General features: G+C 30.9%; 1 long non-coding RNA gene across 1 annotated transcript; it reads left to right on the top strand.

The window, feature by feature from the left end:
• Positions 1-6,655: 6,655 nt before the first annotated feature.
• On the top strand, positions 6,656-10,773 carry LOC129311573 (uncharacterized). Its single transcript, XR_008593321.1, has 3 exons — positions 6,656-6,811; positions 9,652-9,774; positions 10,379-10,773. It is a non-coding gene; the product is annotated as an uncharacterized LOC129311573 (long non-coding RNA).
• Positions 10,774-13,692: the final 2,919 nt, after the last annotated feature.

Here is a 13,692-nt window from a genome sequence, read left to right as displayed (position 1 = left end):
ATTCATGCATTTTAAATGGCTAAATTATATACTATGTTAAATTATTATTCGTTTATTTGATTATGGCTTACTTTGTAATAATCAATGTAGATTTCACTATTACTGAGACTGTGGTTGTCTCACCCCTTTCTTTTCAATATTCTAGGTCTAGGCGAAGGATCCAGTGGTGGACGGGGAAAGGAGCAAAGCTAGGGGTTTGCTTGTGATTTGTAAAGAACTGCAACCCCTTTCTTTGAGCAAATATATTGTAATGTATTTAAGATTAGGTGCCAGTAGGATATGATTATGTGTGTGTGTGTGGAATATGTGTGGATTGTGTGCTTGTGTATGAATTTTTATCTGTTTGCAGACTTGTGGCTAGAAAACTTGGTTATGGTGTGTGGTTTTGATGGATTTACTTAGTAGACCAAGTTTCTATTACAAGCATATCTTTATTTGATATATATGTGATTTTATAAGCAAATGCAAAGTAGTTGCATTGCAAATAGTGTGCTATAGGCAAACATACAGCTTGGATAGAGAGAGTGGGTGCGTGGGTCCCACAAGGAGCTCTGAGCTAAGTGAAAATATTAGCATATGTATTTATATAAATACATGGTATTTAGATTGATTTGTGACCACTCTTGTATGATTTGTGCATTTTGGGGGTTTAGGGTCCATTTTGGAAAATGGCACCCGGGTGGTCAAATTTTGATGTATGGGGGTTTCCATCATTTGAATGTTCTTTCAGGTATTTTTAGTCTTATTTGACGTGTCCAAAGTGTTTCCACAGGTTGTGACCATTAGGATGAGATTTGGACAATTTTGAAAATGGTTTTTACCAAAAAGCTGCACTTTTGCATCCGGGTGTCCAAATCTTAATCCGACCGTTGGATTTCTCTAAAATTTGGGTCACAAGTAAACCCTTTACAAGCTTCGTGTGGGCTTTAGAATCACATCAATCGGATATCGGACAGAGAAACGACGTACTTCAGAATTTGGTCTGGAGGTGCTGTCATGACAGCATTAAATTGCTGTCATGATAGCCACAGTGTTGATGTTGTAACCTGCATAAAATTCAATCCGTTTGTTGGATTTTTCAAAATTTAGTATGCTAATAGTATTCTTTAAAAGTGACATGTGAGCTTTAAAATCACTTCGATCGGAGGTCGAATGACAAAACGGTGCCTCCCGGAAGTTAGGCCAGGAGGACTGTCATGACAGCAATTTAATGCTGTCATGACAGCATTTTTTTTATTTTACTTTCGTCTAGCTTAGTTCCGCGTGCTATAGGTAGAACCTATAAATTTTTTAAAGGCTTTAAACGTTTACTTTTCAATTATGTATTTGCTTAGTGATTTAAATGGTTTGTTTCCTAAGTTCGTTTTAGGATTAATTCCTTAACCACACTTAGTTTATTTGAATTATGTGATTTTGGATAACACTCGGGGCAAGTGTTACACTCTCTACAAATAAAAACCTAAGCCAAAAATCATGAATAGATCAATTGATCAAATTAAAAAAGAAGTCAAGACACATGACCTAGCTATCATGCTATTTTAAACCATCCAACATTATTAAATGTCATCAATGCCTCCATAAGTACAAAAATATATCTCAATAATTTGTGGTTTACAGTCATCCTAAAACATATAACATGTAGAAACTATTTAAAGAGGTAGGACCACAAACATGAGTTCATATGCTCAATAAATAACAAAATTACTTAACATTGACAATAGCACATCATTAAAAATCATAAATCCCACCCAAAGGGAGGAAGTAGTTCCATAACATTGAGCCTCAAGGGCTTCTATGAAAGCCACATTTGACTCTTCTCCTGAAAATGTTAACTATAGAGGACGAGACTATAAAGTCCCAATAACCAATGTTAATTTATGATAATGTATACAAATAATTATATATGAATTTGCTAAGTGACAAAAAATAATACATTTTAGACAAATACAAGAGATATTATATTGCATGACAGATAACTATCTTTATCTTCCTCTATTAATCTTGAGACATAACCCTCACTCAGTGCTATATCACCCAACTAAATGTAGACTAGTTGAGCCCTTACAAGCCACTTGCTAGGTCTCCAATAGAGGCATACCACGTGGCATAAAATACAACAACAATAATAACAAAATCTCCCAACACCTCCCAAAAAAGTCAAGCACTTTAAATATCAACAATGCACAAATGTACAATATCACAACTTTCACAATTTTTCTCATTATCTAACAACATTACAATATAGCATCTCATTTGACAAAAAAATTTCAAAATACATAATTACAATTCTACAATTTCTCAATAAACATATCCACATAATTTCTCATCATGCATGTCAACATATTTTTTTTTTCAAATAATCACACAAATAGCAATAGGTAATAGTAATCATAAATTAAAGCATGATTACCTTGTGGCTTTAACAATAATTTACCCCTCACAACTTCTCTTCTACTATAATCTTCACCAACAATACAATCTACAGATAGCATGGTATTATAATATATTAATTTCAATTATCAAAATCAATAATACAGCTATAATCATAGAGTTAGAGGTTATAACTTACACTTTCAATTTTATTATTTATATCATTTCTAATGTTAGTATGATTAATCAAAATTCTAGCCCTCTTCTGACAAATTATAAACACCAATAAGCCACAATTAGCCTCTAATTCATTTTTAGTATCACCATTTTCTTCTTTTTCATTCAATAAATTCACATAAAAATACCTAAAAGTTAAAAATTTAGTCTCATACCACAAATCATCATTCTTGGACATTACAATTATTTTAAACCTAAATAAACTCATAATCATCACACAAAAATCTCAATTTTTCCTAAACTTTATTTTCTTTAAAATTTTTAATTTGCTACCACAAATAAATTTCTCCCTCCCAATTACATTCCTCTCATTCAATAACCTTATCTTACTCATTAGAGCTATTAAACAACAATAATTTCTACAAATCATCCTTAATATCAAAATTTCAACATTAACAATACTACAAAAATCACTAACATTCACACTCAATCATAACATCAAAACCAATCCATTTAATTATCAATATAACCTCCACTAAATCAAAATGAACCTTTAAATTCCAATAAACACTACCATATTCATAGAGCATAATTTCCTCATTTAAAACCTAATTTTAATTTCTCAAATAAACTATTTAGATAAATTTAAACCATACAAACTATTATTCTAATATCATTGGCTTCCTTAAAAACTAATTAAAATATCCAAAAATTCCAAATCTACCAAATCCTAGGTTTTTTACCATCAAGAAATTTAAAAGTAAAAAGGATATGTAACTAAGAAAAATATTTAGAGTACTTACATAATCTTAAAAAGCTTGAAATCTCATTCAAAATATTCTATAATGCAATCTTGAATAAAAAATTACTCACACTATCATTGTGCACGTTCCCTGTTTTTTTTCCTTTTTGTTGGGCGATGTGAAGAAAGAAAAAGGAATAAAGAAGAGAGAAGGGGTGTGGGTGGGTTTTGAAAATTGGATGTGGGTCCTACCTCACCTATAATTAGAGCTGCTAATTTGAGCCAAGTTTGACGGGCCAATCCAAACCTTCTCGAAAAAAGTTACATTATATGTACTTTTTTAAGAAGATATGATACTTTAAGTTAAATTTGAATAAACCTGGCCAAAATTGACTCGAACTTGAATAATCCTAACCATTGAAAATTTTAGCTAATATGTATATAGAGTTAATAATTTTGGCCAAGTTTGACAAGTCAATCTAAACTTGGTCAAAAAAAATTAGGGTTAGATTTAATTATATAAATTTTTTAAGAGGATATGTTGAGCCATATTTTTGTAGGCGTACTTGACTGAGAATTTGCCACTTTTGCTCTACTTTCAACCAACATCCTATTGATCTTCACTAATAACGATCTTAGTTCGAACAAAATTTCAAATGGTATTAATTTCAGACCATATATTAGAGCTTAGTCTTTTCTTATTAATAGGCGGGAAGATATTATAATCATATTATATTTACTTCTTATATAACTTGAACCCAAAGTTGTCCCCACATTTGTTCTTACTATAATGATGTCTTGATAGACTTTGATTGTCGTCTTTGGTGTAATTGTATAAGTAAAATGATTAAAATATCCTCTAATTACCGTTTTTCTTTTGTTTTTTTTTAAGTCCTCTCTTTGACCATTTTGGCCACTACTCTATTTTTCTAGCTCAATGCAAACCAAGCTCCCTTCACCATTATAGATCTATGAGTTAGTAATATGAGTTAACTTATAATTCACAGGTTACAGGCTTGGTTGGACTGGTTGACATAACTTGCATCTTGTCTGGATTATATTTCATATAATCCGCAAAAGGTTGATAAGTTAGTGGGCTAACCCACTTATAAAAAATAATTTTTATATACATTTTTTATTTTAAAAATTATAAATTTACTTCTTTTCATTATTTTTGTGGTAAAAAATCATATTTTCTCTCTAAAAATTAATTATCCAAAAAAAAAATTCTTCTAAATCATTAAAAAATACAAATTGAAAATAGATTAATACAGTCCAAATAAATATATGTCAATCACAAACAAACATAGTAAAAATGTTTAATTACAATCCAAAGCTTGGAGATTTCTTCCAATCAATCATAATATTAGAAACTTTATCAGAAGTAGCTATAAAATTAACTTGAGTAGATTTCTCCAAACTTTATCTGCCACAAATAAAAAAATAATACGGTACAAAGATTTTTATGTCTTTTCTTTTATTTTTATTGACATAACTAAATTTATTTCTCTTATATATTGTATGGAATAAAAAGTACTGCTTGGTATATTAATTTCATTTATATTATATCTTGATATTGATTTCAGCAACAAAAGTTTATTCTTTATTTCTTTGTTGTCTAAATGAAGCCTTCCTACCCTCCAGTGAATGTTAATTAGTTTAGTTGTTAATATGTCCAACTTAAAAAATTTTATTTTATTTTATTTTTATTTTATAATTATTATAATAAAAATTCTAAAAATTAATAAATATATTTTATTATTAATTTGAATAATATAGATTTACTCTTATGACCCAATTCAATGCTAAAATTTTTTAGAATTTTTTTAAATTGACTATTCAAGCTTGTTTAGTTTTAAAATTTTAGTGGATTTGAAAATTGAGAGTGATTCTACAATTTCTATTTTTTTAAAAAAAAATAAGCAGGCTAACCGGCCATTTATCGAATTAGCCCGCTACAAATTTAAGCTATACAATACATGATTTGGGAAATATTAAGAATTAAAAGTATCTATTCGTTCTTTAGATTTCAAATGGGTAATATGGCAGTGTAAAGTGTAAAATGTTTGCTTAAAACTTATATAATCGATAATCATTTTTCTAGTTAAACATTAATGTTAATTACATGTTTTTATTAAGAATTTATTATTTGCTTATACTTTATATATGAAATATTATTGACAATACCAATATGAAAGAAATTTTTTAGAATTAAAATTACTTAAATCTTATTTCAGATTAATCATATTATAAAATAGATTAAATAGATTAGCTCTATTATCTATTGAAAGTAAAATATTAGAATTGTTTAATTATAAAATTTTAATATATGATTTTATAGCTTAAAAAGACAAAAAGTGATGTGTAAAAATATATAAATGATAATAGATTAAGCCTTTTAAATAATTTTATCTTAAGTCTCGAAACATTTTCACACAGCCTAAAAAAAATGGATTAGCAAATTTTGAAAATTTTCTGAAAAATCACATCATATAACTTACAAAACTCACAAAATTTGAAAAGAATACTTATAAATTATCACAAGGAAGCAAAAATTTTGTCCATCATTCTAAAATAAAATTTTCAAAATAAAATAAAAAATAAAAAAATTAAACTACACATTGATTTATATATTTAAAAAATTATCACATGAGAAAAGCATCAAATTTAATTTCCTCTCAATTTAATTTGTCTGTCTGGACTGGGTCAGGCAACCCGTAATCTAGTCTTATCTAATGATAATCCAAAAAATTAACAAGACTAAACTTGGTCTATATGACTGAAGACAGGTCCTATCAGTCCAATATTCATTTAGCTTTTTTTCTTTTTTTTTTATTCTATGAGAGACAATAATTCATTTTAACATAATAAACTCAATTAAGATGGTAAAAACACTATAATAATAATAAATTCATAATAATTCCTAACAATAAGAAAAAAAATATTTCTGTTATAATCCAAATGATTTAAATTTATAATTTTAACAAAAACAACACATAATAAAATTCAACAACACTACATTACAACAATAATTTAGAAACAAACTTAACAAATTTTCATACAATCATCTCTTTAGCATCAATTACACTTCAAACACTTGTCAAATATAAATTGATTATAATTATAATAAAAAAATTAATAGGACTAAATTGGATTAAGTGATTCGAATGTCTAATCTCTTGTTCAATCCAACTCAAAAAAATAATTTAATCTTTTTAATTTTTTTGATTTTAAAAAACTAGTGTCTATAAGAATTGAATAAGACTGAGATTATTTTAAATTAGACTGGATCAGAAAAGATTGAAAGATTTTCGTGCAGTCCGAGTGTTCACACACGAAATAAATCCACTATGCAATTTATATTGTGCGTGTGCACACACTTAGATACGTAGATTTGGTTGCCCACTTGCTATTTTTGTTGACTGATTCTGCAATTGGCAAGAAGCTCGTCCAAGTGGAGGACTTATCGTTTCCTGAGGAGAGGGGTCCAAGAATCGCGTTCTTCAATCTCATTAACTGAAGGTAGCCATTTTTTTTTTCTTGTTTCCATTTCCTGATTTTTTTTTCCTTCATGATTTTGCCCTGGATTCTTGCACTATCTCTGCTGCTTGTTTACGCAATTTATCGTGTCAAAGAATATGGGCTTAAATCCAGCTTCTTTGAATCTTTCTACCATTGCATCTGACAAAGAAAACGGCGTAGGTTTCTGTTTTTTTTTTTTTTTTATCTTCATTTTAAGTCCGCGGAGGTTTCGTTTCCTGTTCGTTACCAATAGACATTGAATTGGTTCTAATATTATGCATCTGGGATTCTCAAACCGATTCGGATTCATTAAACACAACCAAACCAGTGCTGGGTTTTGATCCATTATACAGGCTCAATTTAGTTTAATGTGCAGGGATTTTTAAGGGATTGTTTGGGAGGATGGAGTGGAAAATTTTTCATACCATAGTTCTGGAGGGTAAAATCACCCTGATCCCTCAATGGGATGATAGCTTCAAAGTTCAAACTATGATTCTCAACCTTTTCCCCCCATTAAATTTCCAGTAATGGTGTTGGAACTTCCCATCTTCCCCTCTACCCATCCAGCCGTACTCTTTGGTTCCTTTCATTTGGTTCCTGAGAGGTGGGAGAGGATGGGTTGGGGTGAGCAAGCAACCTAAACCATTGTTTTTGTGTTTAGAAAGTATTGGATGGATGGAGGTGTTTTAGAACAAATTTCGAAACCATTCCTTCTCAATTCGCTGTTCACATCTTAATTTCAATACCTTCCTGAATTTGGAGATTGGAAATGGTTTCTCTTTCCTTTATGCATTGAATTTAAATTAGCCTCATCATGTATTCGAAGAAACATACATTGGGGTAATATCGAAAGTTTCTCTTACCCATTCCATAGCAATAATTACTTTGTAATGGAACCTTTTCTCACTCCATTCATTGATCACCCCGATTCGCTCTTCTCAATATATTAGAAAAAAATTGCCTTGATGAAATGACCAATTAACTCATATAATGATAATGTTGTCATATTGAACTTTACATTAATACAGCTGCTGGCAACTAGGGCAATGTATGGGATTCAATGATTGCTATAACTTCTCAGATTGTCATGTTGGGGGCTTTACTTCATGCTAGTTTTCTTTGAGTTCTCTGGCCCGCTCTGCTTATCCTTATAATGATTACTTAAAGGGACCATTTGGTAAAAATAATATTAGGAAAGGGAGTGACAATGGGAAAACTCTCTTTCATAAACATGGGAAGCTTTCTTTGAATAACATCATATTGCCATCTACCAAACATAGTAAAGATACTTTTTCTCATCCTTTCCCTTTCTTCAATATTTTTTGTGTGCACTGAATGCAACCTTAGAGTTTGCAACTTATATGGATCTTCCTTGAATATATGAATGCATTTACACACCAGTCTAAGAAAAAATAAATGCTTACGTGATAGCTTCGGAGTTGAGTTCTTAAAACTAGTTAAACACTGACATGCAAATCAGGAATGGATATGGTATAAATATTCAGGCGTGCTGAGGTGAAAAAAAATGCGATACTAAATATCTAATCCTATGGGGGATTTCTCAAAAGGGACCAAATTTGAATTGCAGGAAGAAGCAGAGAGTATATGGATAGCGCATCACTTAGCAAGAAGACATCTTCCGAGTTGGCACGTGAATATCTTATAGCTATCTCTAAGGCTTCCGCTGATACAACCCTGGATTTGAACTCCGTGTCTCAAAGCCAGAAGGCTGATGGAATTGCTGTGTCAGACGGTGATAAGGATGACAAGTTTAGGTCTGAACTGATTTCAATTGCGTATGCTGAATCACCTGATATGAAAATCTGATCAATTTGAATGTGGATCTAAGCTGCAACCCCAAACTTGGCAGTAAAAATGTGTAACTCCGGGTTTTTCTGGACCAAATTCATGATTCTGTTGTTGCTGCGTATTCTTCACTTCCAAGAAATGATACACTGATCAATAACGTGTTTTGATTATATTGTCTAATGCTGTGTCAACAGTTTTCGTCCAGTTTTATGTTGATTTATGTGTGACGATGAGATGCAAAAAAGATAATTTATGGCTACATGAGTGTGAGATTATGAGACGAAAAAAAGTTAGGTAATGTTTGGAATACAGAAAAATATTAAGCACTTTTCTATCTACTAAATATTGCATTAGTGTTATCTTCTTGGTAGGGACAATTTTGAGCAAGCAAACATCACACACTCCAAAAATGGGAAATCACAAATAAAGCTTGAGAGAGGACTTAAAAAATTGCTTTACTCAAACTCTGTCAACCAAAATATCTATAAATATCTGACATGGTCTCTAAAAATAAAATAAAAATGAACTGAATGTACTTGAGATGCATTACTCAAGTCTTGTACCGTATAAGAATTAATAAACTCTAAAAGACTGAAAACTCCAATCAACATAAGAGTTACCGTAAATATTCTGTACTCCTAGTTTGCGGGTATTCTTTTTCTTTTAACCTTTTGCACGGATGGTTGGATCTAGTTGGATTAGAAGTTCTTCCATCCTGAGGTTAGGTTGTCCGTTTGGACTTTTATTTAGATTTCTATTTCTAATTATAACGTCCAATGGATTCACGTACTTTGTCTCTAACACGCTTGGGGACACAATTTCAATTGTTGCATACCTCATTTATTGGTACCGCTGCCAATCAAGACTTGCCTTGTTTGCAGAAGCATAAAGATTCTTGTTTTTTCAATCTTACATGGCCATCAATATCTCAAAATGGCAAATTGTGAACTTCTACTTCATTTTGATGGATACAAAGAAAAAAAAATTGATATAAATGCTGTTTCTGAAATATAAATGTCTCAAAAATGCAGGATCTCAGCTGTTGAACGAATTCGGTGGAGCAGATGAAGCCAAGTGGTAGGTTAGATGTGACCTGTTGTTCAGCTGAATGTTAACTCTGACCTGTTGGCTGTGATATTAACCGAATGATACTGGTTAGCCTTCTTTTTCATATTCCGAACTTTTGGATATTAATCAATGTCTTTCACTGACTATCTTTGGCTTGGGCTTATATTTTTCTGTCCATAAATCATTAATATCCGCACACGGTTTTTTGGTTTCTAGCGGAGTAATTTTGTTTCTTCTGATTATATCAGTAAACTTGCCTCTACCTTCATGCTTTCAATATTAATTATTAGCATACTGTATGAATGATCATTTGAGAAGAAATTGAATGTGGAACGACTTTCTTTGGTAGGCCATGAACTTCATTTACTGTAAGAAACTCAATCCTATTCTGATTTGCAATCCACTGTAGAATCATATTAATTTTCACATGCATGTTCTAGTGTCTAAAATTTGCCCAATAGTTTTGAATACGCTTCTTCTTCTTCCTCTTTTTTTCTTTATTTTTTTATTTTTGGTAATGAGTTTTGAGTATGCTTCTTTATGTCTATGAAGCATATCAGCTCCTTTCATGCCATTTCATGGCACCAGCAGATCTAGTTAGCATTGCCTCACTATGTAAACCAACTTTACTAGTATATTATCACCGTTTATTAGCTACTTACATCTCCTTCTTGCTCGGATTCTCTCCAGGTGGACTTGGAGTTCAGATAGAGAGGAGAGACGGGTTTGTAGGTTCCACCTAACCTGCGGGGTTCACCAAAAAATTTCTCCTGCTCTCTCCGCCCCGATCCTTCTGCACCATGAGGAGAATCTTCCCCCCCCCCCCTCTCTATATTAGTTTCCTATTTGTTTGTTGTTTATGAATGTTGTAGACCATTCGTTAGTATATGTAGATTGTAGAGAGTGCACATGCTACGTTGTGGCGCATCAAGAAAAAGCATGAGCAAAGAGTGAACAAAGGAATGCAATAGGTTAGTAAATTGTTTTCTATCCCAATTATATATGCTTGTTACTTTGATTGTTCTATAATCGATGTATAACCGTAAAAATTACTAGTCAATTCATGCAAGACAAAGTAAATATAACTCCATCCAATCATCCTTTGTAGAATAAAGTGCATGAAAGAAAAAAGAGGTCAATGGATACCACTGTTATCAAAACCAGACAAGATCAGCCATTTCCCAATGGTTTGGGCCAATTAAGGGCACGTAATCAAGAAAAAGTGAACTGACCAAAATAAGTCAAAATTAGTGGAGAACTCGTCAAGAATTATTTTTTATTTTCTTTAAAAAAAACTCTTGATAATACAAAATTATTTTATTTTTGTGTTTTTATTGTCTTGCGGTTTGTTTTTCTTTAATGTTACACACACACACACACATATTTGATAATTCATTAGTGATCTTAGTTAATAATGAAAGCTTGTGTTGGTTTATTAGATAATAAATGTGAGACTTGATGATTTTGGTTACTTGTAAATAATAAATAATTTTATTATAATAATGGAGTAATTGACTACAAATTTGACATGTATATATGATAAGGATATGATTAAATAGTCTAAAATATTTTTTTTTTCATACATAATCGTTAACTTTTATTATTTTAATTTAGATTGGTCATATTACAGTACAGTCACTAGTAGAGCTATATGCATCTCAAGGTGGGCAGATGCACTTCCTGAGATTTTGGAAGTAGAAATGTTTATATATTGGTTTTAGATCTTGCCCTTCCTAATTTTCTAATTTTTCATCCTCTAATGTTTGTTCTCTACTTCATTTGGTGATTCACTATATGAGATTGGGAAAAAAGAGATGGAGAGATTTTTTTTAATATTTTATTTGTGATATTTGTAAAATTTTGAGAAAACAACAGTTTTTTATATTATTTTTTGAAATACTATCTTAAATTCGTATTTCTTTGACTTTTTAATTAATTAAAGATACTCATGTTAAAACATGATTTACATCAAGGTGAAATTGTTATAATGTACTTATAAATGAATTATTTAAGGGTTAATAAGCATTATGGATCCTAAAATATTGCGCAAAAAGCACTCAAGATCATGAACTTTTAAAATGTAATTAAACCTCACCGTTAACTCACCATTAACATTGTTATTGTTCTTCAAGTGCGGCCTAGTCAAAACACTGATGTGATAATCCTTTGCTTATATGTCATTTTTTATGAGTATCACAAACCTTAAATTATTGCACGAGTAGCATCCTAGACCCTAAGCTTTAAAATTTAAAACAAATTACCATCATCATTTATGTGTAGAATGCCGCTAACTATTATGTAGATTAAATTAATCTCAGCATGGTCTAGCGTGATAAATGCTTTTGTCCCTTTTTTTGCAATATTTTCCAAACGATCAGTATATCATTCTTTCATATACTCTATAACTCTAATTTAGTTTTATTTTAAATAATGTTTACTTATTTAATAGTGAAAACTTGGGATCTCATTTGAAAATAAGTTTAAATATCAGAAGATTTTACAAATGATAGATGCAAAAGCTAATAATTTCATCAACAGTTTCAAACCCAATTTAACCTGTTAATTAAATTCTTTTCAAATGGGATCTCAAGTTTTTACCATTAACTAAATAAATATTATTCAAAATAAAATCAAATTAGAGTTATAAAATATGGAGAAGCATGAAATACCAATTGTTTAGATAACATTGCAAAAAAAGGGGCAAAAAATCTTATTTCACAAAATTATGGGTTGTTCATCGAGACTAACGATGTATTCATCACGGAAAATCATGTTGAGGTTGATTTAGTCTACATAATAATCAAGGTTCTATATAGAAACAGTGGGGATAACTTGCTTTGAATTTTAAAATTTAGGGTCTAAGATGCTACTCGCGTAATAGTTTAGGATCAGTGATGCTCATTAAAAATGACACATAAGCAAGGGACTACCACATTAGTATTTTGACTAGGCCCTACTTAATGAACAGTCACGGCGTTAATGGTGAGTTAATGATAGGGTTTAATTTGCTATGAATTTAAAAGTTTAAGGCCATTTTGCACATTTTAAGAGATCAAGGTCCAAAGCACTTTTCCCTTACTTCAGAGTCTAGAATACTCATTAACCCATTATTTAATATTTAAAAAATATCTTTCCCTCTTTGGCCAAAGGTTATGAGTCCGCCACTGGGTACAATGAATCAGTACCATAATTGGTTTTATGCTTGGTCCATACAATATTGATTAATGCTTTAATATTTATTAATTTTTATCAGTGTTATTGCCAAGAATGATAATGCAACAATTAGCCGGTAGTTGGTAAAAGTAGATGGTCAAAATAATATTTTTGTCTTTTTATTAGTAAGGAATAATTTTAATATCTCAAAGTTTATTTGTAACTTAAAAGAACTTAATCTATATTAAATTTTTTAAAGAGTCCTTTAGTATAATTTTGGGTAAATGAGCAATATACTCCTAAAACTATAGTTCGAATAGCATTATAGATCCCAAACTTGTGTATTATGCAAATTCTTACTTCAACTTTTAGATTCTTAATAGCTAAACCCCCAATATTAACTACAAGAAAATGAACTTTACTTTTTAGATGGTAGGATCTACTTACATGTTTACGTTGCACTCATACTTACTTGAGGTATAAGTCGTTGCTTGGAAATACCCACTTCTCATCAGAGTCTAAAACCACATCCTATCTCATTATCATATTATCCAACCAAGCGATTCTACCACTCCTAGCTCCCCATCCAATGACTAAAACATGATTTGAATGTCAACTTTGTTGAAACTTCATTGTCTCTATAAAGTTCAATGTCATCACCTGTGACCACCGACTGAAGGCCTTGGCGAACGCAACCTTCAATGATATGTTGTTTTATTTTTAGGTGAAAAAGAATAAGTAAGCTCTTTCTTCCCCTCCGGCCCCTACTTGATGGTGTGATTCGCTAGCATAGTAGATGATCCTTTTATAATGTCATCCAGATCACATCACGGTAGACTGATCAATGATGA

This window comes from Prosopis cineraria, unplaced genomic scaffold, assembly GCF_029017545.1.
Source record: "Prosopis cineraria cultivar Desert tree isolate PC_DT_omini unplaced genomic scaffold, ASM2901754v1 PC5, whole genome shotgun sequence".
Lineage (NCBI taxonomy): Eukaryota > Viridiplantae > Streptophyta > Magnoliopsida > Fabales > Fabaceae > Prosopis > Prosopis cineraria.
The sequence above is the reverse complement of the archived record's forward strand: the minus strand, read 5'-3'. Positions and strand labels throughout refer to the sequence as shown.